Here is a 26,127-nt window from a genome sequence, read left to right as displayed (position 1 = left end):
GAGGATTAGATAAAAATTAGGATAGAATTTAGTGATTAGAATGCAATAGTACAGGCTAACTCACTGCTCACTGCCAGAAGTGCGATCCTCACCAGCTCAAGGTTGACTCAATATTCCATGACCACAGAGACGTCTTCGGACAGTGCTGCCTCTTCGGCTTTGAAACAGAGATGAGCACTGCCCCCTAGAGTCAGAAACGACTAGCACATACGTGCGAGGGGAACCTTTACCAGTACCTAATTAATTGATGGAATAGCTTGCATCCTGAAGTTGTGAGTTCTCCATTGCTGGACGTCTTCAAGAATAGACTGTCCAGGATGGAATAAGTTATCCTGGGTTGGACTAGAAGACCTGTGACTGAGGTTCTTTCCAGCATTATGATGCCGATCAAAATATCATTATCTCTTGAATACGGGCTTTTTCCTAATATGAGGCAAACCACTTCCACTGTTTTTGTAAACCTCATTTACGTGTGGAATTTTCTCTCAAGATTTTCTGGATCCAAATCCTTTGGAATCGATTATCACAATCCGAAGAACTAGTCATTTACATGTATTATTTATTGTTTTCTCTCTGCAGAGACACTGAAGAGAGTGAACTTTACCAAACCCTGAATAATGAACTGTAAGTGTAAACGGTCACGGGATGAAAGCAATACTTTGATTTGGGTCAGGGGGAGAAAATACAGCATTGGAGTGACTTCCTGCAGGGCATGGAAGATTCAGCTTTTCCTAGAGAAAAGAAACATTTTCTGGGAAGGAATGAACTTCCAGGTATATCCTAGGGGTCAGCAGTATATCCATTATCAAGACAGGCAGTCCTCGACTTACAACTATTTGTTTAATGACAGTTTGAAGTTACAATGGCACTGAAAAAAAAGTGACCTATGACCATTTTTCATACTATTGTTGCAGAATCCCTGTGGTCATATGCTCAAAATTTGAACACTTGGCAACTGGCATATATTTATAACAATAGCAGTTAAACTTATATACCGCTCCATATTGCTTTACAGAAGGGTGGCTCAGTGGCTAAGATGCTGAGCTTGGCGATCAGAAAGATCTACAATTTGGCAGTTCGAATCCCTAGCGCCGCATAACAGAGTGAGCTCCCGTTACTTGTCCCAGCTTCTGCCAACCTAGCAGTTTGAAAGCATGTAAAAATGCAAGTAGAAAAATAGGGATCACCTTTGGTGGGAAGGGAACAGTGTTCAGCATTTAGTCATGCTGGCCACATGACCACAGAGACCTCTTTGGACAGTGCTGGCTCTTCAGCTTTGAAACAGAGATGAGTACCGCCCTCTAGAGTCGGGAACGGCTAGCACATATGTGTGAGGGGAACCTTTACCTTTTTATTGCTTTACAACCCTCTCTAAATGGTTTAGAGAGTCAACATATTTCCCCCAACAATCTGGTTCCTCATTTTATTGACCTCAAAAGGAAGGAAGGCTGAATCAACCTTGAGCCAGTCAGGATCAAACTGCTGGCAGTTGGCAGAGTTGGCCGTGCAATGGTGCATTCTAACCACTGCGCCACTGCAACTCGTATGATGGTTGCAGTATTCCTGGGTCACGTAAACAACTTTTGCAACCTTCTGACAAGCAAAGCCAGTTGAGTTAGTAAGTGAACTAACAACTGTGTTACTAACATCACAACTGCAGTATTCACTTAAAAACTGTAGCAAGAAAGATCATAAAATGATCTTGTCTTGTTTAGCAACAAAATTTTGGGCAACATTGTGATCGTAAGTCAAGGACTATTTGTACTTCCCCATGACATTCATAATCTCCCAAATTAAAATTAAATGTATTTTTACAATATTAAAAATAATTAGTCTTTATCAAGTAATGCTTGGATCTCATAACATGCTACTGTTAGATTAGTGAAATCTCATAAAAGGCTCATGTGTTCTTTTAAGTGACTGGTTGCCAACCCCTGGTATATCCTGTCATATAACCTGCTGTCATGTTTATGCCTCTTTAATTGTTATGGTTATCTTGCTATAATTTGTGCTTTAAAAAAAAAAAGAATACGTCTGATTTTGTATAAGAAATCTCTATTCGTCTCCCAGAATTACAATCCAAAAATATCTTGCAGTCAAGGTAGGCAAAAGCTACCATATTTTTCGGAGTATAAGACGCATGGGAGTATAAGATGCACCAAGATTTCGAAGAGGCAAATAAAAAAAGTTTTTGCACTCTGCACACCTCGCAAAAATGGCCCGATTTTCGTGAATGGCCTTTAGGAGACTTGTAGAGTCCTCCTGGGCGGCTGGGGGGGGGGGGCGCAAAATTGAGCAAAAAGCTGCCAAATTTTTGTGAAAACGGGCCCATTTTTTGTCCAAAAATGGGCATAAATAGTCTTTAGGAGGCTTATAGAGTGCTCCTTGGGGCTGGGGGCCCAAAATTGAGCAAAAAACAGCCCGTTTTTCACTCATTTCTGCCCTCCCCAGCCCCCAGGAGCACTCTGCAAGGCTCCTAAAGGCTATGCATGGCCATTTTGGTGAAGGGAGCGGGGTTTCGGGAGGCAAAAAGTGCTGTATTCACTGTATAAGACACACCCAGATTTTCAGCCTCTTTTCCCTCTTTTTTGAGGGAAAAAAATATATCTTATACTCCAAAAAATATGGTAATATCAAATCTCATCCACCTAATCTTCATAAATGAATATTTGTATATAGTCTGACTGTGCTTACCTATGGGAAGTCCTACCTGGATTGCATCTATTTATAAAGGAAGCTACCATTTGTAAATTACACTTACAAAATAATCACACAAGTTATTTTTGGATTGTCCATCTTTTAGGAATCCATGAGAAGTCTTAGTTGGTAATAGGTGCTGATTTGAATTGAATTGAATTGAATTTTATTATTTGTATGCCGCCCTTCTCCGGGAGGGACTCAGGGCAGCGAACAACTCAAAAGGGGAAAAGGGGAACATAGAACAGAATACAAGTAATTAAAAGGTCCTTGGTGCTCTCTGTGCATAGTTGTTTTCTTGCAGATATTTTGTTATCCAAACCTCATGTTATAACTGCACAGGATCAGTATATGTGGTACGTTGGTCAATAGTGGTGACTGTGAGAGGGATCTTGGAGTCCTAGTGGACAATCATTTGAATATGAGCCAGCCGTGTGCAGCAGCTGCCAAAAAAGCCAACACAGTTCTAGGCTGCATAAACAGAAGGATAAAATCAAGATCAGGTGAAGTGTTAATACCACTTTATAATGCCTTGGTAAGGCCACACTTGGAATACTGCATTTTGTTTTGGTCACCACGATGTAGAAAAGATGTGGAGACTCTAGAAAAAGTGCAGAGAAGAGCAACAAAGATAATTAGGGGACTGGAGACTAAAACCTATGAAGAATCATCACAAGAGACCATCCAGACAGAAAGCCAATATTTTTACTGTTGCCTTTGTTACATTTGTGTTGTATTTGTGCTGATAAATAAATAAAGGGAGACTGTATAGATCTATTTCAAGCTATTTAGCTCTCATCCCTAGCCATACCTTTACTGGGATTTGAACCTATGCTGTATTACATATTAGGCAGTTCTGATAACCACTAAGCCAAAAGGTTCTCCTCCTTTATCAGCTGAGCCGGGGAAATAGGTATGTATTTATTTCAAGAGCCAAGGTGGCGCAGTGGTTAAATGCAGCACTGCAGGCTACTGCTAGATCAGCAGGTCAGCGGTTCAAATCTCACCGGCTCAGGGTTGACTCAGCCTTCCATCCTTCCGAGGTGGGTAAAATGAGGACCCAGATTGTTGGGGGCAATATGCTGACTCTCTGTAAACCGCTTAGAGAGGCCTGAAAGGCCTATGAAGCGGTATATAAGTCTACTGCTATTGCTATTGCTATTTAGTGTCACAACCCCTGGTATGCCCAAATATATATATATTTAATAGGCAGCTGCTGGTTTATAGGCTGAAGTCTGTTAAAGTCAGTATCTGGGAGAGGTGTAAAAGGCCAATTAACCCTCTGTAATTCTGGCAAGAGAGATGATATAACTTTATTGGCTTGATGCAAATAGGTTAAGAAAGTTGCTTAAGCATGCATGGGGATTCTTATCTCTTTTGACTTTGCTGGCCTTGCCTGTTATAAATTTGTAGGGAAGAAAAGACTGGGAAAAGGGGAGTAATTCAGCAGTTCTCTTATCTGATCTGGCTTGGCTGGGATAGGATTTCCAAAGAAGTCAGAGAACAGCCCTGTGCATAACAAGCAGGGTACTTAACTTAATTAGCCTGTTAGATTGATTAGCCAAAGCCAGGCAAACTTGAACTTGCAAGCAGCTGAACAAGCAAACAAAGGAAAGGAAAGCTAAACAAAACACCTACCCTCTAAGACCATTTAGAGAGCCGTATAAATGATCAAAGCATTTTGGCTTTAAATAAATCTTTTGAAGGGATCCAATTAAGAAAGCAGTTGAGTTTATACCACTTTATAATGCCTTGGTAAGGCCACACTTGGAATACTGCATTCAGTTTTGGTCATCACGATGTAGAAAAGATGTGGAGACTCTAGAAAGAGTGCAGAGAAAAGCAACAAAGAGGATTAGGGGACTGGAGGCTAAAACATATGAAGAACGGTTGCAGGAACTGGGTATGTCTAGTTTAATGAAAAGAAGGACTAGGGAGACATGATAGAAGTGTTCCAATCTCTCAGGGGTCACCACAAAGAAGAGGGAATCGAACTATTCTCCAAGGCACCTGAGAATAGAACAAGAAGCAGTGGGTGGAAACTAATCAAGGAGAGAAGCAACTTAGAACTAAGGAGAAATTTCCTGACAGTTAGAACAATTAATCATTGGAACAACTTGTCTCTAGAAGTTGTGAATGCCCCAAGACTGGAACTCTTTAAGATGTTGGGTACCCATTTGTCTGGAACGGTATAGGATTTCCTGCCTAAGCAGGGGGTTGGACTAGAAGACCGCCAAGGTCCCTTCCAACTCTGTTATTGTATTGTATTGATATTTGCAGTCCAAGTTTGCTTGTGTCCCGTCCTGTTCCCCCTTACTTCTATTATGTTACCCATTCGCATCAACCTATACATTCTTTCCAGAAATATGCATGAAAATATTTATGTTTTTTTTTTCATTTAAAATACACCGAGGACTTCTTTGTGTGTGTTTTTTCTTAGGGTAGAAAATTCTATTACTTGATTTGAAAAGGTTACTGTGGAAGGACAATTGCCTCTTGATTTAATGTAGAATATTAGGAAATGCAAGTTAAGGGCATGAAATGCAAAGCCAAGGGATGTCTCCCTCTTTCAAAAGAGCCAAGTCCAAAAAAAGCCAAATCGAGCCAAGGTTATAGTTCTTAATTGGAGTCCCTTTTTCATTATGCTTGAAAGTTTAGAACCATCAGCCATGGCGGTCACATGGCATCAAAGCAGAGCAGTTGTTTCAGGAAGCAACATTGTTTTTTCTATATTGCATTTATGGTACAGGCAGTGGTGGGATTCAACCCATTTAACAACCGGTTTGCAAAAAATGTGAGTGCATGCACATGCACCAGTGGTGGGTTTCAAAAATTGTTTGAACCTACTCTGTGGGTGTGGCCTCCTTTGTGGGAGTGGCTTGCCACCCATGTGACCGGATATGAAATTATGAATTAGCACTTAAGTCGGTCCAAGTAGCTATTCAGAAACTCTGGCATTGAAGCATGCAAGTCTTAAAGGTGTCAAGTTCAAGATCCTTGCACCCCTAACCCTTTAGCAGTGGTGGGTTTCAAAAAAATTTGGAACCTCTTCTGTAAGTGTGACCTGCTTTCCGGGTCCACTGGTGGAAACCTCTTCTAACTGGTCCGGTAGATTTGACGAACCGGTTCTACCAAATAGGTGTGAACTGGTAGGAACCCACCTCTGACATGCACCCACCCACACAGCTTCTGCATATGTGCGGCTTCCGCCACACGGAGAACGTCAGCCTTTTGGAGCCTGATCCTCTCCATCTTTGTTCTCTGGGGTAGTGGCTGCTTCTGAAGAGCTGAGGTGGTGCAGTGGTTAAATGCAGCACTGCAGGCTACTTCAGCTGACTGCAGTTCTGCAGTTCGGCTGTTCAAATCTCACCGGCTCAGGGTTGACTCAGCCTTCCATCCTTCCGAAGTGGGTAAAATGAGGACCCGGATTGTTGTTGGGGGCAATATGCTGACTCTGTAAACCGCTTAGAGAGGGCTGAAAGCCCTATGAAGCGGTATATAAGTCTAACTGCTATTGCTATTCTCTCCGTTTCTGCTCTTGCTGGGAGAGAGAGTGTCTCTTGTGCAATTTAGCAGCTGTGAGCCGCCGCTTTCCTCTAAGTCCCATCCAGAAAGCGCACAGCACAGAGAAGCAGCAGCCATGTTGAATGCTGGAGGCCCAGGGCAAGGCTGGAGCCAGGGAATGATACATTCCCCAACTTGGCTGAGGCGGTGTCAAGCCAGTCTCCCTCAGCAACCAAGAAAGAAACCACTTAACTCCATTAAGAGTACTTTTACTGGTTATGAAAAGATAGCAGCTAAGCAAAGCAAGATCTGAGGCAAAAGCGCGTGAAATCATAGATATCAATATGTGACCCAACCAGTGGTGGGATTCAGCTGGTTCGCACCTATTCGGGAGAACTGGTTGTCAACTTTCTAAGCAGTTCAGAGAATGGGTTGTTGGAATAAATCTCCTTTTGTTTTTTCCACTTTACAGGGCTAATCCTGTAAGGAAGGAAGGAAAGAAGGAAGGAAGGAAGGAAGGAAGGAAGGAAGGAAGGAAGGAAGGAAGGAAGGAAGGAAGGAAGGAAGGAAGGAAGGAAGGAAACATTCTGGTGTTGTTTCTAGCCTAATCTTTATTGACCTGCTTACAGAAACTGCCTCTCCAGTTAACCCTTATTACATTGTAACAGCTAAGGCAAAGTGCCCATCGATGTGAGCAACGTTGAGTTGACCATGCCCACCCAGTCACATGACTACTGAGCCACGCCTACCCAGCTGGTCATTAGGGCAGAGAACCTGTTGATAAATTATTTGAATCCCACCACTGGACCCAACCCCCTCCCCCTGGTAACCCCATCCCTAGTCCAATCTGAAAATCCCTCGGGGGTCATGTGAGTTCCATCTTCAAAAAGCATCATCAGGTTGGTATGCAGGACAGTTGGCCTTGGCAGTTCCCATCACTGTCTCCAGGATGTGCAGTAGAGGGTGAGAACAAAACTCCCTTTACACAATCTGTCCTGTAATTAAAACTTCCCTTCCCAAATACCAGGCCTCCCCCTCCCTGTTTCAATGGCAGCCGAAAGCAAGTAGCGAAACAGAGGCTGACAGGCGGGCAGCAAGTGGGCGGAAGATCCGGGGTAAGGCTGGAGCAAGGGAATAGCATGTTGCTGTGCCCCGACCTGAGACGGAGGGTGAATGGGTGGCATGCTTTAGTAAGCAGAGCAGATAAGGCACGGAAATTAGCTGGATAGTATGGATCGCACGGCAAAGGGAAGATAATATATAGGACGGGGTGGGGTAGGCGAGGCTAGCTGGTGGTCGATTTTACCAGGAATGAGGATTTTGCAATATCCTTCCCCTGCCACGCCCACAAAGCCACACCCACAGAATGCGCAGAGGTGGCCCACGTGCTCACATTTGCCAACCTGTAGGGAAGGTGAGCGTATACCACCCCTGTTGGGATGGATACGTATTGCTTCACCCCAATGCTCAATCTGGTTATTTTTGCATGATTATTCTTCTCTGTCTTAAAACGGTGCTTTTCCTTATCTATTTAGCGCAATGCTCGCAGAAAGAAACTCGGCTCCACTCAGGATAGTGCTATGATTTAAGTGACTTTAAAAATGTAAAACTGCATATGCTGCACTTTTATCTGGAACATAAAATTGTTCAGAAATGTAGAAGGGGTTGTAAATTTGGGACGGCAAGGGTTGCGGGGGGCAGAGGAGGAATTTAGTTGGGTGTTTTCCCATCTGTGGCAGATCACCATTAATCTTAGATTTTAAGAACGGCCTATCGCCCCACTTCTGTTTACAACACAGTCCTTTCAGTAGTTGCAAGAAGAGCTCCATATCCTCTTGAACCCTGATTCAGGTGACTTTGAGGACACCTATAAACCTTTCATCAATTGTCCTCAACAATTCTTAGAGAGCTAACAACCGCAGAGAGATGACTGCAAAGAATATAAACCAGAGGTGGTGTTCTGCCGATTCGGATCGATTCACTCAAACCGGTAGCTGAAATTGTGTCATGCCCACCCACCCCAGCTCTATGGCATCCCATTTAGGCCTTTTTTTTTAGCCAAAGCACATGCGTAGAAGGATGAGCATATGCACAGATGCGGCGAAGCTAGCACATGCGCTCACATTTGCAAACCTTTAGGGAAGGTAAGTGAATATTACCCCTGATATAAACCATTCAATTCCCCAGAATTGAGGAAGCTTCTGCGACGAGAAGTGAAACCTTTTCAAGGTAAAAAAAAACCCAAATTCCAGTTTGCCTTTTGGAAAAGCACTTTTAGAGTATTACACCAGGGTTGACACATGGTTGAATTATATGCATGGACAATCTGGACCACAGGAGCCACCATCAGCTGCAGAGCCATGGGCATCCCCATCCTCTTTTCTCAATGACCCCTGTGCCATGTAGGGCAGAACAATATGTAATCTATTACTGAAAGACCGTCTGATTTGCCCAACGGTCTGCAATGAACCACAGTGGCACAGTGGTTAGAATAGCAATAGCAATAGCAGTAGACTTATATACCGCTTCATAGGGCTTTCAGCCCTCTCTAAGCGGTTTACAGAGAGTCAGCATATTGCCCCCAACAATCTGGGTCCTCATTTTACCCACCTTGGAAGGATGGAAGGCTGAGTCAACCCTGAGCCGGTGAGATTTGAACCGCTGAACTGCTGATCTAGCAGTAGCCTGCAGTGCTGCATTTAACCACTGCGCCACCTCGGCTCTGGAACATACCACCTCGAATGCGGTACTGCAGGCTACTTCTGATGACTAGTTGCTGCCTACAGTTTGGCAGTTCAAGTATCACTGGTTGGTTCAGTCTTCCATCCTTCCAAGATGGGTAAAATGAGGACACAGATGGTTGCGGGGTAATAGGCTGACTCTGTAAACCGCTTAGAGAGGGCTGTAAAGCACTGCAAAGCGTTATATAAGTCTAAGTGCTATTATAGCAGTTAGCAATAGCAGTTAGACTTATATACCGCTTCATAGGGCTTTCAGCCCTCTCTAAGTGGTTTACAGAGTCAGCATATTGCCCCCAACAACAATCCATGTCCTCATTTTACCCACCTCGGAAGGATGGAAGGCTGAGTCAACTCTGAGCCGGTGAGATTTGAACAGCCGAACTGCAGAACTGCAGTCAGCTGAAGTAGCCTGCAGTGCTGCATTTAACCACTGCGTCACCTCGGCTCTTATAATTGCTAATGGATCACTGGGAAGAAGGAGAAAAAACTTCTTGTCTCCTTCTTCTACCCGATGACCTTACTCAAGACTGCATGGGGGAGAGAGGGACAAGATAGAAGTTGTGTTGGAAGTTTGTGTTTAAATTTTGGTTCAGTTCCAAGCATGGGAGAAAGACACTGGAAATAAAATGGAGGCTGATTGGAAAGAAAGTTTGTGTAGAACCACCAGGGTTTGCGGTTCTGGGGCAGCTGACAAAATGGAGTTTAGAGCGGGTGGTTTTTTTTTTTTTTAATACCTTCTACATTCCTATGCAGCCATGTAGGGGTCCTAGCTGGATCTATATGAAAAGGGAAAAAATATTTGTGAGAGTTTGCATTTTTGCAAACGAAAGCAACTGTGTGCATAGATGTGGGCACTGATCTCCCAAATGATCACATTAACTAGTAGGACTCTCCATGCTTTAAAAGGATGTAGAGGTTCCTGATCCTGAAAGAAAAAAAGGCTATTCTAAGTATCCATAAGATTAAGGAGTGAATTGCTTGAAGCAAGCATCTCTGGAGAGGCCTGAAGGATATTGAACGTCTTTAGTTCATAAATAGCAAAGAGAATGTCTAAAACGCTGCTAATTCTTGCCGCTTTGACGACTCTGAAACTCGTCCCTTTCAAGACTTGTAAAAGGCTCCCCAAATCTTTCATTAATGTACCATATTTTTCGGAGTATAAGACGCACCTTTTTCCCCTCAAAAAAGAGGCTGAAAAATCTGGTCTTATAGACTGAATACAGATTTTTTTTGCCTCCTGAAATGCCGCCCCCTTCGCAAAACTGGCCTTGTAGAGCCTCTAGGAAGTTTTCAGAGTGTTCCTGGGGGCTGGGGAGAGCAGAAATGAGTGAAAAACGGGCTGATTTTTGCTCAATTTTGCCCCAGGCACATTCTATAAGCCTCCTAAAGGCTATCATGCCCATTTTTTGACAAAAAATACCAGGCGCTTTTTCACCAAAAAATGGTGTCTGCAGAGTGCAAAACCTTTTTTAAAAATTTGCCTCTTCAAACTCTTGCTGCGTCTTATACGCCGGTGCATCTTATACTCCAAAAAATACAGGTAAGTGCTGCAGATTTATGAAACATCCTTCACTGGAAGTCTGCATTAATCTGCTCTATAACTCTGCAGCCTGTCTTAGCTTGCCCTGCAAGGGAGCCAAAGTGGCATGACCTATTATATCCAGAGCTTGCTCATCCATGGGCCAATGGTTTCCAGCTCTCATTTCACAGCGCCTGATGCCTTGGGAGCAGATGTCTGTTGCCAATGAAGCTGAACTGAAATTTCCACCTACCACTAGGTTAAGTCAGCACAGCTGCCAGGAGCTCTTTTATATTCCTATTTTTTCAGGTTTGTTTAAGTGTTGTCATTGCCAAGTCACGTCCGGGTGTAAAGTAGACTGAAAGCAGCAAACAAAAAGGAAGGTCATTTTTATCCCACTTGGTAAAGGTAAAGGTTCCCCTCGCACATATGCGCTAATCGTTCCTGACTCTAGGGGTTGGTGCTCATCTCCATTTCAAAGGCAAAGAGCCAGCGCTGTCCGAAGACGTCTCTGTGGTCATGTGGCCGGCATGACTAAATGCCGAAGGGGCATGGAATGCTGTTAACTTCCCACCAAAGATGGTTCCTATTTTTCTACTTGCATTTTTACATGCTTTCGAACTGCTAGGTTGGCAGAAGCTGGGACAAGTAACAGGAGCTCACTCTGTTACACGGCACTCGGGATTCGAACTGCTGAACAGTCAACCTTTATGATCGACAAGCTCAGCATCCTAACCATTGAGCTTCTGCGTCCCTTTTATGCCGCTTGGTGAACATGTATAAAAGCTAGAAAACGTTGAGTTCAAATACATAAAAGTGATTCAGAGGATTTTTCTGTTTCAACTTTCTCGTATTTTAAAGGTTAACCCGCTGTTGAAACCAGAACTTTTCCTACTGGGACGGACAGATGAAAGAGTTAGGAAAGAGCCATGGAGCATTGTTTTTATACATGACAACTGCAGTGAGATTATTGTTTGCACATAAATGGAAAGATTTGGCAATGCTTTCAGTAGAGGAATGGTTGGTGAAGATTACGGAGCTCGCTGAAATGCTTAAATTGTCTTGTTTGATTAGAGAAAACACAATATCTACATTTATTAGTGACTGGAAACCAGAGGCAGTTTTCTGCCGGTTCACCCCAGTTCAGTCGAATCCGTACTGGCGGTGGTGGGAGGCTCCCCCCACCCGCCTAGACATCATCACAGATGCTCTGCGCATGCTCTTCTGGTTTCCGGTGTTCCCTGTAGGTTCTGTGCATGCGCAGAAGCGCTGCGCTCAAGCTCCCGGTTCCGAACCGGTAGCGAAGGTAAGAGGATTTCATGCCTTGGAAACCCCTTATGAACTTTCTGCATCAAAAAAAAATATGAACTCACGATTTATAGTTTTGATGAATAGGCAGGACAGATTATAGAAAGAAGAGAATCATAATGTATCTTTAAAGAGAGAGGATAAAATATAATTGTACTTACAAAATCTGTGCAGATCAGAAACCGCTTGGTGTCTTTCTTTATATTCTATTTTACCCTTACTTTTTTTTCTTTCTGCACTTTAGATTTTTCCCCCCTTTCTCTGCCTTTCCCTTTTTCCTCTTTCATTCTATTTCTATTTGCAGCAGTTCTTATCGCTGTTAAAGCTTTTAATAAAAATATATTAAAACGTAAATTAGACTGGACCATATTTGAATATTTTCACTGGGAAATCTTTTATATATTTCTTAAGCTGAAAAACCAATCAGCTGACCAAGTAGTTGCCAAGGTGAAACAGAATATTCTTTTCCACCTTAATGTTTGTGTGTGTGTGTGTGTGTGTGTGTGTGTGTGTGTGTGTGTGTGTGTGTGTGTGTGAGAGAGAGAGAGAGAGAGAGAGAGAGAGAGAGAGATTCAGTTGGTTAGGATGCAGCCAGTGAGACATCCTTGCTCCATCTCTTGATGGAATCATGAAGCCACAAATCTATATTTATTTGCAATATTTATCGGAGAGCAAATGTATCTTTTATTTTATTTTATTTGTATGCATATGCTCCCAGATTCAGTTTTTGACATATTTAGTTTTAAATACAATGAGGGGAGAGGAAGGGGCTTGCTGAAAATAGGCCATTTAATCATTCCCAATTTGAATAGGTTCTCAATCAGTATATCTGTGTGTTAGAACATAGAACCATGATGGCAAACCTATAGCCCGCGTGGCAGAAGTGGCACGCAGATTTCCCGCTACCGGTTCTCCAGGACTAGTCAGAACCTGCTGAATACCACCTCTGCTCTAGTCTTCCTCTTCCTGAGACAGGTATGTTTAGTCTAAGTCATCATAGGTATTTGATGACTTCCAGAATTCTTAGCCCTCATGGCCAGAGAGGTCTGGAAATGGCAATCCGTTCATCTGAAGGCCACCCAGTTGACAAAAGCAGGAATAAGTAATAGGCGCTGCCCCCAATGGGGTAGGTTATCCTGTTATTTTATCAAGTTGTATCACACTTCAAGAATATCTCATATTTATCTGAAAAGACTACTGCAACTATTTGCAAGTTTATGTGTCAGCCTCTGTTTTGCTGCTTGCTTTCGGCTGCCATTGAAATGGGGAGGGGGGCATGGTATTTGGGTGGGGAAGTATCAGTACAGGAGTGACGTTAAAAGGGAGTTGTTCTCACCATCTACTAGCCGAGGTGGCGCAGTGGTTAGAGTGCAGCACTGCAGGCTACTTCAGCTGACTGCAGTTCTGCAGTTCAGCTGTTCAAATCTCACCGGCTCAAGGTTGATTCAGCCTTCCATCCTTCCGAGGTGGGTAAAATGAGGACCCGGATTGTTGTTGGGGGCGATATGCTGACTCTGTAAACCGCTTAGAGAGAGCTGAAAGCCCTATGAAGCGGTATATAAGTCTAACTGCTATTGCTACTGCGCATGCTGCAGATAGAAGATTTGCCACCAAGGCCAACTGTCCGGCATACCAATCTGATGATGCTTTTTGAAGATGTCTCCCACATGACACCTGAGGGATGTGCGGATTGGACTATGGGATGGGGTTACCAGGGGGAGGGAGTTGGGTCACATATTGATATCTATGATTACAGTGTAATCATTACACGCACTTGTGTCTTAGATCTTGCTTTGATTAGCTGCTATCTACTCATAACCAGTAAAAGTACTCTTAATTCTGCAAAATGGAGTTGAGTGGTTTCTTTCTTGGTTGCTGAGGGAGGCCGCCTTGACATTATGTTTCTAAACTTTATAGAGCATCCATATTTTGCAGAAAGTCCATAAATCTTCGTTGATTTACAACTTAAACTTAGATACTGTATATAGTCATCTTGCTATGTAAATGAATTTTTTCCCCTAAGATTTCCTTGGGTTGTAACTCTAAGAAAGAAAGAGTGATTTCCCCTTAAAAAAAAAAAACTGGGACAGTTTTTGGGACATGTGCATATTTTCCTTGACAAATTGCACCTGAAAAGACACAATTACAACTCTACAGTCTCACAATATGTACTTAAATTTCAAAATGGATCAATGTCCACAAAATTATACACATAAATAACATATTCATTATAAGAAACTTTTTCTTTCTGATCTTCCTTGTTTATCTCATTAAGTTGGGGGAGGAAAAAGGTACCCCTTGGCAATCATTTCTCTTGGAGGGTTTTCACTCATCTTAGCTTCTGGCTTAGCCATGATTTAGAAAGAACAGTTCAGCAATTTTATTATCTCCCTGTCAATATTTCACTGCTATTGTCCTCCCAACCAAACCTTATTTATGCTGATATTTGAACAAGGCTTTGTTCAACCTAATAGGGCCACTAAATTATTGCTGGGGAGGAAAAGACAGTTACTGTCTTTTCCAAGCCAAGGTGGCGCAGTGGTTAAATGCAGCACTGCAGGCTACTGCTAGATCAGCAGGTCAGCGGTTCAAATCTCACCGGCTCAGGGTTGACTCAGCCTTCCATCCTTCCGAGGTGGGTAAAATGAGGACCCAGATTGTTGGGGGCAATATGCTGACTCTCTGTAAACTGCTTAGAGAGGGCTGAAAGGCCTATGAAGCGGTATATAAGTCTACTGCTATTGCTATTGCTATTACTAAAGAAACAACTAAATAATGGTCTACCAACTTGATCAACTAAGATGTTGTGGCGAAAAGTGTTGTAGATGTTTCTCAGGAACTTGCGCTCTGGGCCAACAAGAAAAAAAATCTCACAGCATTGTAGGAAAGGCAGTTAAAATTATTATTATGAAAATGCATTATTGACATAGTTGTACACTATAGAAGGGCTCATGCATGACGCGACAAATGCGTGCATGACAAAAGCGCGCTAACAAAACCACGGCGAGAAAACAGCGAGGTCGAAATCGCGCCCACAACAGCGCTCCCACAACGCACCCCCACAGCACGCCCACAACAGCGCACCGACAAAAGTGTGATTAGGGTTAAGGTAAGGTAAGGGTTAGGGTTAGGTTTAGGGTTGGGGTTGGGGTTAGGGTTATTACCTTGTTTTCGCGTTGTTTGTTGATGGCACGCTTTTGTCGGCGCGCTGTTGTTGGCGCGCTGTTGTGGGCACGATTTTGACCTCGCTGTTTTCTTGCCGCAGTTTTGTCAGCGCGGTTTTGTCATGCACGCATTTGTCGGTGAACCGGGCTCCTGATAGATGGAAGGTTAATATATATGAGTAGAAATTCCCTAAGACAGGGTTCAGCAAACTTAAACACTCAAAGAGCCATTTGGACCCATTTCCCACAGAAAAAAAAAACACTGGGAGCCACAAAGGTCCTAACCGGAAGCCCCCTGTTCAATTCTGGAGCTGACCGGAAGTTCAGTTCCCCCACCATAGAGTCTCCTTCTAGCATGACATACTTTTTCCTCTACCTGTCATAACCGAAAGTCCTATCAATTGTGGGGACAACTAGAAAACCCTCCCCTTGCCATAGAGTCTTCTCCTAGTGCACTGTGTTTCTCTCCTCCCCCCCACCCCCAGGGAAGCTCCTCTCAAAATTGTGGCACTGGCCAGTGACAGAGCTGCAGCAGAGGGAGGAAAGAGCCACATGCGGGTTCAGAGCCGCAGTTTGCTGACCCCTGCCCTAAGACATTAAAGGACAAAATGAAATGATTGTTTGAAATTCTGTCAGTAGTACTAAAAAGCAATTGAATCAAGCAAAGCAGAAAGGACAAGATTAAAGCTAAATCTGAGTGTCTGTAGTAAGGTTAAATAGGCAAGGTAAGGGAAAATTTGATAATTAGGGGCTTGGAGACTAAAACATATGAAGAACAGATACAGGAACTGGGTGTGATTATCTACAGAAGAGAAGGATTAGAAGTGACATGATAGCAGTACTCCAATATTTGAGCGGCTGCCACAAAGAAGAGGGAGTCAACCTATTTTCCAAAGCACCAGAAGGCAAAACAAGAAACAATGGTTGGAAACTAATCAAGGAAAGAAGCAACCTAGAACTAAAGAGACATTTCCTAACAGTGAGAACAATTATCTAGTGTAATGTCTTTCCTTCAAACGTTGTGGTGCTTCATCACTGGAAGCTTTTAAGAAGAGACTGGACAGCCACTTGTCTGAAATGGTATATGGGTCTCCTGCTTGAGCAGGGAGTTGGACTAGAAGTCCTCCTCCATGGTCCCTTCTAACTCTATTATTCTGTATTCTGAATGTTGTTGTTGTTAGTTGCAAAGTCTTGTCCAACCCATCATTACCCCATGAACAACTGATGAAAGAAATGTCCTTCTGGGTTCGGCTCCAAGTGGGGGGAAAAGACACTGGAGACATGGAAGCTGCTTGGAAAGATGGTTTATTGGTGGACAGGACCACATGGCTTGAGTCCTGAACAGAAAAGGTGATCACATGCTTCAATGTTGGTGGAGAAGAAGAGAAGGGCCGAGGGAGGGGCTTGCTAGGCTTTTTATAACCTGTTCAGTCCCATCCCTCTGTTTCCTGTTCCTGTGTAAGAAATGTATCCTGATTGGTTGTCAGACTCCCATGGGGCCATGCAGGGACAATTCTCTAGGCTGTGTTTTGAATCCAGGTTTGGTTGAGTTCTCAGATGCCATGTGGTCAATTGGGGCCAATATTATCATGCTTGGCCTTCTTAATGGCCCATTGACAAAGTGGGGATGGGCAGGAAGCTACAGACAGCTATTCTGTCTTTTAAAACATGTTTCTTTCTTTTCACATCCAGAGAAATATTCTGCCTTTTCAATATTTCCTAGGATATTTCATTTTTCTGGGATAGGGCTGGGTAATAACTTCCTACACAACATTCCTCCAGGCCTTCCTGTCCTCTACCATCTTCTGGAGTCCATTTTTTTTATTTAGGTATTTATTAGACATTTATAGGCCGCCCTTTTCCCTGAGGGGACTCAGGGCGGCTTACAATCAAAAAGGAAAGGGAGTGTAGGACAATACAAAAAGAGATGTGCACAAAAGTAAATTAAACAGTAAAACTCAACATTCACTCAGCATTCGGGAGGGGCAAAAATACCTAGTGCTTCAGTGACTCCATCCAGCCACCTCATTCCCTGTCATCCCCTTCTTCTGCCTTCCATCTATCCCAGCATTAGGGTCTTCTCCAGTGAGTATTCTGAATGTAGATGCACAATAATACAGTTCTACAGAAATCTACTCAGGAGTATAAAAGAATTCCATCAGAGATTTGGAAGTGAATTGCAGCATTTTTTTTTCTCTGCCACTGGATCCATCTCTGAATGAAAATTAAGGAGAAGAAATCATTTGCAGAACAGATGAAGGTTGCATTCACTTTTAAAATATACAAGGTCACCAGTGTATGCAGCCATACATATCAGAGCTGAGAAATCCAGACCGTCCAGATGATAGCCAAGAGTTAGTCCTATATCATTTTTAAGGCCATCTGGTCATCTAGATGTTTACAGCTCAAGCACCCATTTAATCTAATTATATACAAGGGCTGCTTCAGAGCATGTGGAGTGCAGACATATTAGCAATCGGCTACAAATTAAGCCATGCACATTTTTTTTCCTAGGTTCCTATAACTCAACTTTGCAAAGCCGCTGGGCAACAGCAAAAGAAGGTGCAGCTGCTTTAAAATATCCCCAAAAGTGGCTAAGTGGAAACTCATCCGTGCTTCAAGTCACATTTTGCCCCTCGAATCTGTATCTCTGCATAGCCCTGCTATATAACAATAGCAATAGCACTTAGACCTACCGTATTTTTCGGAGTATAAGACGCACCAAGGTTTTGAAGAGGCAAATTTTAAAAAAAAGTTTTCGTACTCTGCAAACCTCCCCAAAATGGCCCATTCCCCCCCTCAAAAAAGGCATGAATAGCCTTTAGGGGGCTTGCAGAGTGCTCCTGGGGGTGCCACCCCCCCAAAAAAACGAGCAAAAATGGCCCGTTTTTCACAAAAATGGGCTCGTTTTTTGTCAAAAGCTGCATAGCATTTAGGAGGCTTATAGAGTACTCCTAGGGGCTGGGAAGGCAGAATTGAGCAACAAAAGGCCCATTTTTCACTCATTTCTGCCCTCCCCAGTCCCCAGGAGCACTCTGAAAGCCTCCTAAAAGCTATGCACTGCCATTTTGGTGAAGGGGGCGGGGTTTCAGGAGGCAAAAAATGCTATATGCAGTGTATAAGATGCACCCAGATTTTCAGCCTCTTTTTTGAGGGAAAAAGGTATGTCTTATACTCCGAAAAATACAGTAGTCTTTGGGTTTTCGGTGCGTGTGCATGCACGTACATTTCAGTTTGAGCACTCAGTGCTGAAAAAGTTCGGCATCACTGTCCTATGCCATTGCAAACAAATGGCTGTCCATTCTTAAAAGCCTCCAGTAATGGAGCACCCACCACTTCTGGAGGCAAGCTGGTCCACTCGTTGTTCTCCCTGTTAGGAAATGTATCCTTCTAGGTTGCCTTCACTCCTTGATTAGTTCCCGTCCATTGTTTCTTGTCTTGCCTTTTGGTGATTTGGAAAATAGGTTGCTTCTTGTGGCAGCCCCTCCAATGTTAGGACACTGCTATCCTATCACCCCTAATCCTTCTTTTCACTAGACTAGACAAACCCAATTCCTACAACCGTTCTTCATATGTTTTAACCTCCGGCCCCCTAATCATCTTTGTTGCAATTTCCAGAGTCTCTACATCTTTTTTTTAATAATAAGGTGACCAAAACTGGATGCAGAAATTGCAACTTCCTTGCTATTTTCCCAAATTCATCGCTTAGGATGAATAGAATTGATTGAAGATGATTAAGATGCTGTAACTTAATACGTTCATCTGTTACAGTGATCCAATATTCAGCCCTATTTATACAAACAATGTTCTGACTTTCTTCCTTTTTGTTTTCCTTCTGTCCCTACATAACAGATGCCCATTTTTCAAGAGAACTGGCCTGTTAGCATATGTCCTTGTTTTCACAAGGATCAGATTGTTCTTATCTTCCTTTTTGCTGTCAGCATGAGATTTAAGTCTTACCCCCCCCCCCAAAGGCCAGCTTGTTTCTTTCTTTAAAAGACCAAGCCTATCCTTCTGTGTTCGTGACCAGTTTTTGAGATGGATGCCAAGTTCCGCATCTGCCAGCTAAGAACAACTGAAAGCTATTGTTATTTGACACTGAATTTTACATCCTCTATAGACCGTTCCCCAAACGGACTTAATCCAGCCAAATCTTCTCAGTGGTTCTGACATCACACAATCAAAATAAATCTAAAATTAGATTCTAGAGCAGGGGTTTCTAAACTTGTTGCCAAAAGCCTTTCCTCTGGGGCATCCTAAGCGTCCCCAGATACTTGCTTCCAGAGAATACTAGCAAGACTTAAGACTACCTGGGGTTATCCAAGAGTAGAGGGGATTGACTTACTCTTCAAAGCACCAGACAGCAAGGCAAGAAGCAACAGGTGGAAGCTCAATGGACTTGAACATCGGGCGTTATCTAACAAAATGAAATTCACTGGTGAAAAAAGTAAGGTTCGACATTTAGGCAAGAAATACGAAATGCACAGGTACAGTATAGGTGGTACCTTCCTCAATAGTAGTAACTGTGAAAGGGATCTTGGAGTCCTAGTGGACAACCATTTAAATAGGAGCCAGCCGTGTGCAGCAGCTGCCAAAAAAACCAACACAATTCTAGGCTGCATAAACAGAGGGATAGAATCAAGATCACATGAAGTGTTAATACCACTTTATAATGCCTTGGTAAGGCCACACTTGGAATACTGCATTCAGTTTTGGTCGCCACGATGTAGAAAAGATGTGGAGACTCTAGAAAGAGTGCAGAGAAGAGCAAGAAAGAGGATTAGGGGACTGGAGACTAAAACATATGAAGAACGGTTGCACGAACTAGGTATGTCTAGTTTAATGAAAAGAAAGACTAGGGGAGACATGATAGCAGTATTCCAATATCTCAAGGGTTGCCACAAAGAAGAGGGAGTCAAACTATTCTCCAAGGCACCTGAGAGTAGAACAAGAAGCAATGGGTGGAAATTAATCAAGGAGAGAAGCAACTTAGAACTGAGGAGAAAAGTTGCTGACAGTTAGAATAATTAATCAGTGGAACAGCTTGCCTCCAGAAGTTGTGAATGCTCCAATGCTGGAAGTTTTTAAGAAGAGGTTGGATAATCATTTGCCTGAAGTGGTGTAGGGTTTCCTGCCTAAGCAAGGGGTTGGAGTAGAAGACCGCCAAGGTCCCTTCCAACTCTGTTATTCTATTCTATTCAACACAGGGAGATCAAACCTAGAAGTAGAGAGAACAATTAATCAATGGAATAGCTCGCCTACAGGAGCTGTGGGTGCTCTATTGCTGGAGATTTTCAAAAATAGATTGGACAATCATTTGACAACCATTTGGTGTTACGGTTTCTGTCTTGAACAGGGAGTTAGATTAGAACAGTGAGAAAATTTTGGTGGTCTGCAGAAAAAATATTTGCATTTTTTATATTGCACTAAATCAGGGGTCCTCAAACTACATCTCCTTTGTTGGATACGTGCAATGGATGTTTGTGTTGCTGCAGAGGGTCTCCCCTTTTGGGGTCTCTTTGTGTGGGTTGGAGGGGGGAGAAATTTTGACTTGGGGTCTGCTTTGGCCTCCTGGCGTGAGGCTTTGGGGGAAGGCTGGAGGGAAGTGCTGCTGGTGGCAAAGAGCCAGAGGGCCTCGTTCCAGTGGGACTGCATCATGGCCTGGAACTGGTTGACCATCTCAGCCGGCTGAGCCTCCAGGCGCCGGCACCTAGCCTTGCAGTCTCACAGGTCTTCCCTCTGCTTGGAAAGCCTATGCTCGTAGTCCTCAGTGAGGTGCTTCTGCTGAGCCTCCTTCTTGGTCAGATCCAATTTGAACTGAGCCAGCTGTTTTGCCAACTCTTTCTCATGGTGGCTGCTTAGCTCCAACAAATACTTCCTGTCAGGGCCCTAAGGAGCCCGGGCGGGCAGGTGAGGAGTGAGTGGTAGGGGTGAGTAGAGGCCGTCGAGGCGCCCTTTGACATGAGTGACATTGAGTTGGCCATGCCCACCCAGCCACATGACTACCTAGCCACGCCCACCCAGCTAGTCATTAGGCAGATCATATTACTGGTCCAATTTAAAATTATGAATTTAGTGGTCCCTGGGGTCCAAAAAAGGTGGTGACCCCTGCACTAGAAGACCTCTGAGGTCCTTTCGAGCCCTATGGTTCTAAAGCTCTAGGGGTGAACTTGTGGTTTTCTCAAGGTTGGTAAATTGCAACTCCTAGGAGTCCTAGCCAGCATGGTTAACAGTGAAGGAAAATGAGACCTATACTTCAGCATCATCTGAAGAACCCCTGGTTCTCCCCTTCCTTGTTTACAGGAAAAGATGAAAGCAGGATGTGACAGTGAATTTATAACTTGGGTCCAAGAACAACAGTTCTTTATTGCTTAGGCTGAAGACGGTAGATCTGATAGCAATTGGGCATTGCCATTCATTCCAACATCCAGGGTTTATAACCAGCCCACTTAATAAATATATCAGAGGTGGCTATCAAAATAATATAACAACATGATAAATTGTTCTGTGTCGGTAAAAGTTTGTACATTCACTGGCATTCTGCCTGCTTGCCTGGAATCAACTAGAAATGCATTTCTGCCTGCTAATAGAGCGATCTGGAACCACTGCAGACTTGTGAATTTCCACACCAACAGCAAGGATAAGAGGCCCAACTATATCCAGACATCGTGTTCCATTAAATTATGATGGAAGCAAATTTGGCTTAAATAAAACTTTTGGAATAAGCTTCTTTAACTTCTTTGTGTCCAGTAACCTTCCCTCTCTTCTTCTGATTGAGAAGACATTCAATAATTGCTACTTCCATGTTTAATTAAATAGCACTTGCAATCTTAGAGGGAGGTGGCTCAGTGGCTAAGACGCTGTGCTTGTCAATCAGAAAGGTCGGCAGTTCGATGGTTCAAATCCCTACTGCCGCATAACAGAGTGAGCTCCTGTTACTAGTGCTAGTCCCAGCTTCTGCCAACCTAGCAATTTGAAAGCATATAAAAACTGCAAGCAGAAAAATAGAAACCACCTTTGGTGGGAAGGTAACAGTGTTCTGTGCACCTTCAGCATTTAGTTATGCCGGCCACATGATCATGGAGCTGGCTCTTTGGCTTTGAAATATAGATGAGCACCACCCCCTAAATATAGATGAGCACCACCCCCTAGAGTTGGGAACAATTAGCACATATGTGGGAGGGAAACCTTTATCTTTACCTTGCTTGCAATCTATATTAGAATTATTCAATTTGGGCTGCCAAACTCCAAATGATCTATAGATGGCAGTAGGGAGATACAGAAAGCTATATTGTTCTGTGGTTGCCTGAAATTGTGCAGCCTACACTGCAAAGCTTAGATCAAGAGACAACATCTGTTATGGCTAGTTCAAAGAAGACACCTACAAAGCAGTGATTTAGAAAACTGGCTTATTTAAAATAAACAGGACAAGCTTTGCTTTAGTAAAAGTTGATGTTTTTAAACTCTTCCAGCCATGCAGCAGAATGAAAACAATAGGGGATAGACAGAAAAGCAGGATTGGTCACTCTAAAACATGTGAACTTCGACTCCCAGAGTTCCCCAGCCAGCCTTGAAGCTCACACATCTTAGAATTGCAAAGTTGGAGTAACACTTAATTATAATATGTAAAGGTCATTCCTGACTCTAGGGGGCGATGCTGAACTCCATTTCAAAGCCGAAGAGCCACTGCTGTCTGAAGACATTTCTGTGGTCATGTGGCCGGCATGACTGAACGCAGAAGGCTCATGGAACGCTGTTACCTTCCCACCAAAGGTGGTTCCTATTTTTCTACTTGCATTTTTACATGCTTTCTAACTGCTAGGTTGGCAAAAGTTGGGACAAGTAAAGGGAGCTCACTGCGTTAAGCAGCGGTAGGGATTCGAACCGCCGAACTGCTGACCTTTCTGATCAACAAGCTCAGCATCTTAGCCTCTGAACCATCACGTCCCATGAATTATTATATAACAGTTTAGCCTAATTATACAATACAAATATTAATACTGGCATGATTCTGGCTTTATTTATTTATTAAATTTGTATGCCCCTTCCCCTGTCTTAATGTCTCAAGTGACTCTTTTAAACAATTGTATTCCTCTTTTTTTAATAAACAATCCATTTTTTTCTCTCATTCTCTGACTTTCATGTTATTTCCCTACACACAGACACACACATAGACACACCTCTGCCTTTACAATGTTCGTTCCATTTTAAATAAGTTTAGAAAGTTTCCAGTGATGTGTGATTTGGAAGTTGGAACATCATCTGTTGCAAACAGAAGCAATAAAATCACTTAATGCTGCATCAGGCATCGTTTTATGATGAGATAGCCACACTTGCATTATAAAAATAATAATAATGGGACTCCAATAGGATACAGTGATAGTACTGAAAAACGGGAGTCTCAGTTTACAGCTGCATATATTTCCAAATGTTCAACATTTGGATTGTTTTTCTTCAAACAAACAGTCGTGTTTATGACACCAAATGTTTAATAATAACCTTTCTTGGGTAAAGGAAGAAAAGATGCTGAGGTTTGGCGACAAGAGGTCTTGGAAGATTTCTGGGGCTGTAAAAAATGAATGTTAATTATTAAATAGAGTTTTGGAATAAGCTTCTTTATCTCGTTTGATCTACAATGTTTACAACACTTCCGAAACAAACAGGTTTCCTCACACAAAGCTTGTTCTGCCTTCCCGTCTTAAAATATTCTGTTCGTCTATGAGATGTCTCAAATATGGAAGACTTTGGATCATGCTTGACATATTAAAATGTCAGCATAGGTTTATGGAATTGTTTTGTCTGACTTTCCCATGTGTGTGTGCGTGTATGTATGTATGTATGTATGTATGTATGTATGTATGTATGTATTTATTTATTTATTTATTTATTTATTTATTTATTTATTTATTTATTATCTGAAACAGGATTACTTGTGTAATCCAGTTTAGGTTACAGAAAGCATTCTGAGGAGCATTTTGATTTATGAGATATGTTGGAAGTAGAACAGAAACAATTTTTGGTTGTTGTGTTCGACTCTTTGTGACCCCCATGGACCCTAGCACACTGGGCTCTCCTGTCCTCCACTGTCTCCTGGAGTTTGCCCAAATTCACGTCCATTGCATCAATGACACTGTCTAACCATCTCATCCTCTGCCTTCCTCTTCTCCTTTTGCCTTTCATCTTTCCCACCATCGGGGTCTTTCCCAATGAGTCGTCTCCGGTAGTGGAATCCTCCCGGTTTAACAGCCGGTTTGGTGATTGTGTGCTTTTCGCCCGTGCACATTTTTAACCAAACTTACCTTCCATGTTACTTCTGGGGAGTAACACAGCTGATGCATGGCAATCCTCTCCGCCACATGAATCAGCTGAGAGGATATAGGTAGGTAAAGCACAGGGGCTGGCAGGCAGGCCCACCTGATTGTCAGAGTGAACCAGTTCGCTCCCCAGCTGATAGTCGGAGCTACTGGTTAGCCCAAACCAGTGCGAACTGGTTGAATCCCACCCCGGGTCCTCTCTTCACATTTGGTGGCCCAAGTATTTGTGTTTCAGCTTTAGCATCCAGTCCAAGGACCAGTCAAGGTTGATTTCATTTAGGATTGACTCACTTGATCTTCTTGGAGTCCAAGGGACTCTCAATACTCTTCTCTAAAACCACAATTCAAAAGCAGGAATAACTGGTGGATTTGACCCATTTCTTAGAGAGCCGAGGTGGCGCAGTGGTTAAATGCAGCACTGCAAGCTACTTCAGCTGACTGCAGTTCTGCAGTTCGGCTGTTCAAATCCCACCGGCTCAGGGTTGACTCAGCCTTCCATCCTTCCAAGGTGGGTAAAATGAGGACCCGGATTGTTGTTGGGGGCAATATGCTGACTCTGTAAACCGCTTAGAGAGGGCTGAAAGCCCTATGAAGTGGTATATAAGTCTAACTGCTATTGCTATTGCTATTCTTTGATATAGATGCAAAACAGACCTCTTGGGAATTCTTCCAAGCAGCAGATGGGACAGGACCATGGGATGAGGTGGGTCAAAAAAGTCAAAATGGCAACCATGGCTAGGCAATCAGAATCCTGCTCCTTTTTTCATATGTGGATGGAGAAAGGAAGACCTCTTTAAATAATACTTTTATCCCCTGTAGAAATAATGGCAATCCTTGCATATCCATATCTTGGACAGTGTTCCTTTTCTAGCTGAGGAATGCTTTTTAAAACTTTATAGCACTCCAAGGGAAAATATGCTGGTTTACATGATAATGGGAGGAAAATATCATTATGGGTTTAGTCATTCAACTAAGTGCTGAAACAGTACAGTGGCTTAATGCTCTTCATTATGGTTGCAGTACATTTGTAACTTGTACACCATGTGGACTTTTAATGTATGTTAAAAATAATAGCTGTAAAATGCCTGCCTGCCTGCCAGTTTAGTGGCTTTTTATCCCTGTATCAATAGAGGAGCATATTTGTAGCTTACGGTTGAAATGAAGGGTCTTTGGTGCTCTCTGAGCTTGGTTGTTTTCTTGCAGACATTTCATTACCCAACTAGGTAACATAATCAGTGCTGGTGACCTAGTTTGGGTAATGAAATATCTGCAAGAAAAATAAACCAAGCTGTGAGAGCACCAAGGACCCTTCATTTTCCACCAATGTTCTACATGCTTTAGATGTCAGGTGCCATAACCCATGATTTACTGAATGTAGAATATACTCTGTCCTCTATTTCATGTCACTTTATGATTATTTCTTTAAAGTAACTTTCCATTAATCAGAAAAAGACATCAGGATCTTAGCAGGGTGCCCCTAAAACTAGCTTTGCAGTTTTACAAACCAGATGATTACTGATTAGATTCACCCTGTCACACAAGTGGTTGTGTGAATCCAACCACTTTAGCTTAGTTGGCAAACTGTGGTTCAGCAAACCATGTGCTTGAATCAATTCCAATTTCAATATGTTAATGAAGAAGTGTGTAGAGCAGGGGGTTAATCCTTGGGAACTTTAAGACTTGTGGACTTCAACTCCCAGAATTCCCCAGCCAGCCAGTTCTGGGAGTTGAAGTCCACAAGTCTTAAAGGTTTGACACCCCTGGTATTGTGTGAAATTGTACTCCAAGTGAATTGTCAGATATGCAGAAGAGCTGATCTTTCCTAATGTGACATGTGTTTGATTTGCAATTCTGGGATATATATGTGGTGGTGCTAGTTT

General features: G+C 42.9%; 1 protein-coding gene across 1 annotated transcript in view; it reads left to right on the top strand.

The window, feature by feature from the left end:
- The first annotated feature begins 583 nt into the window (after positions 1-583).
- The window catches only part of KCNMB2 (potassium calcium-activated channel subfamily M regulatory beta subunit 2), a 276,413-nt gene continuing 250,869 nt past the window's right edge, over positions 584-26,127 (top strand). Inside the window, exon 1 of the mRNA XM_087725214.1 lies at positions 584-624. The gene's annotated coding sequence lies outside the window, so the exon portion shown is untranslated. The remainder of the gene's footprint in view (positions 625-26,127) is intronic.

Source organism: Thamnophis sirtalis, unplaced genomic scaffold (genome assembly GCF_051295495.1).
Source record: "Thamnophis sirtalis isolate CommonGarterSnake01/CBP01778 unplaced genomic scaffold, rThaSir2_p1.2 scaffold_11, whole genome shotgun sequence".
In the NCBI taxonomy this organism is placed as follows: Eukaryota; Metazoa; Chordata; class Lepidosauria; order Squamata; family Natricidae; genus Thamnophis; species Thamnophis sirtalis.
Note: the sequence above shows the minus strand (reverse complement) of the source record. Positions and strands in the feature narration are given on the sequence as shown.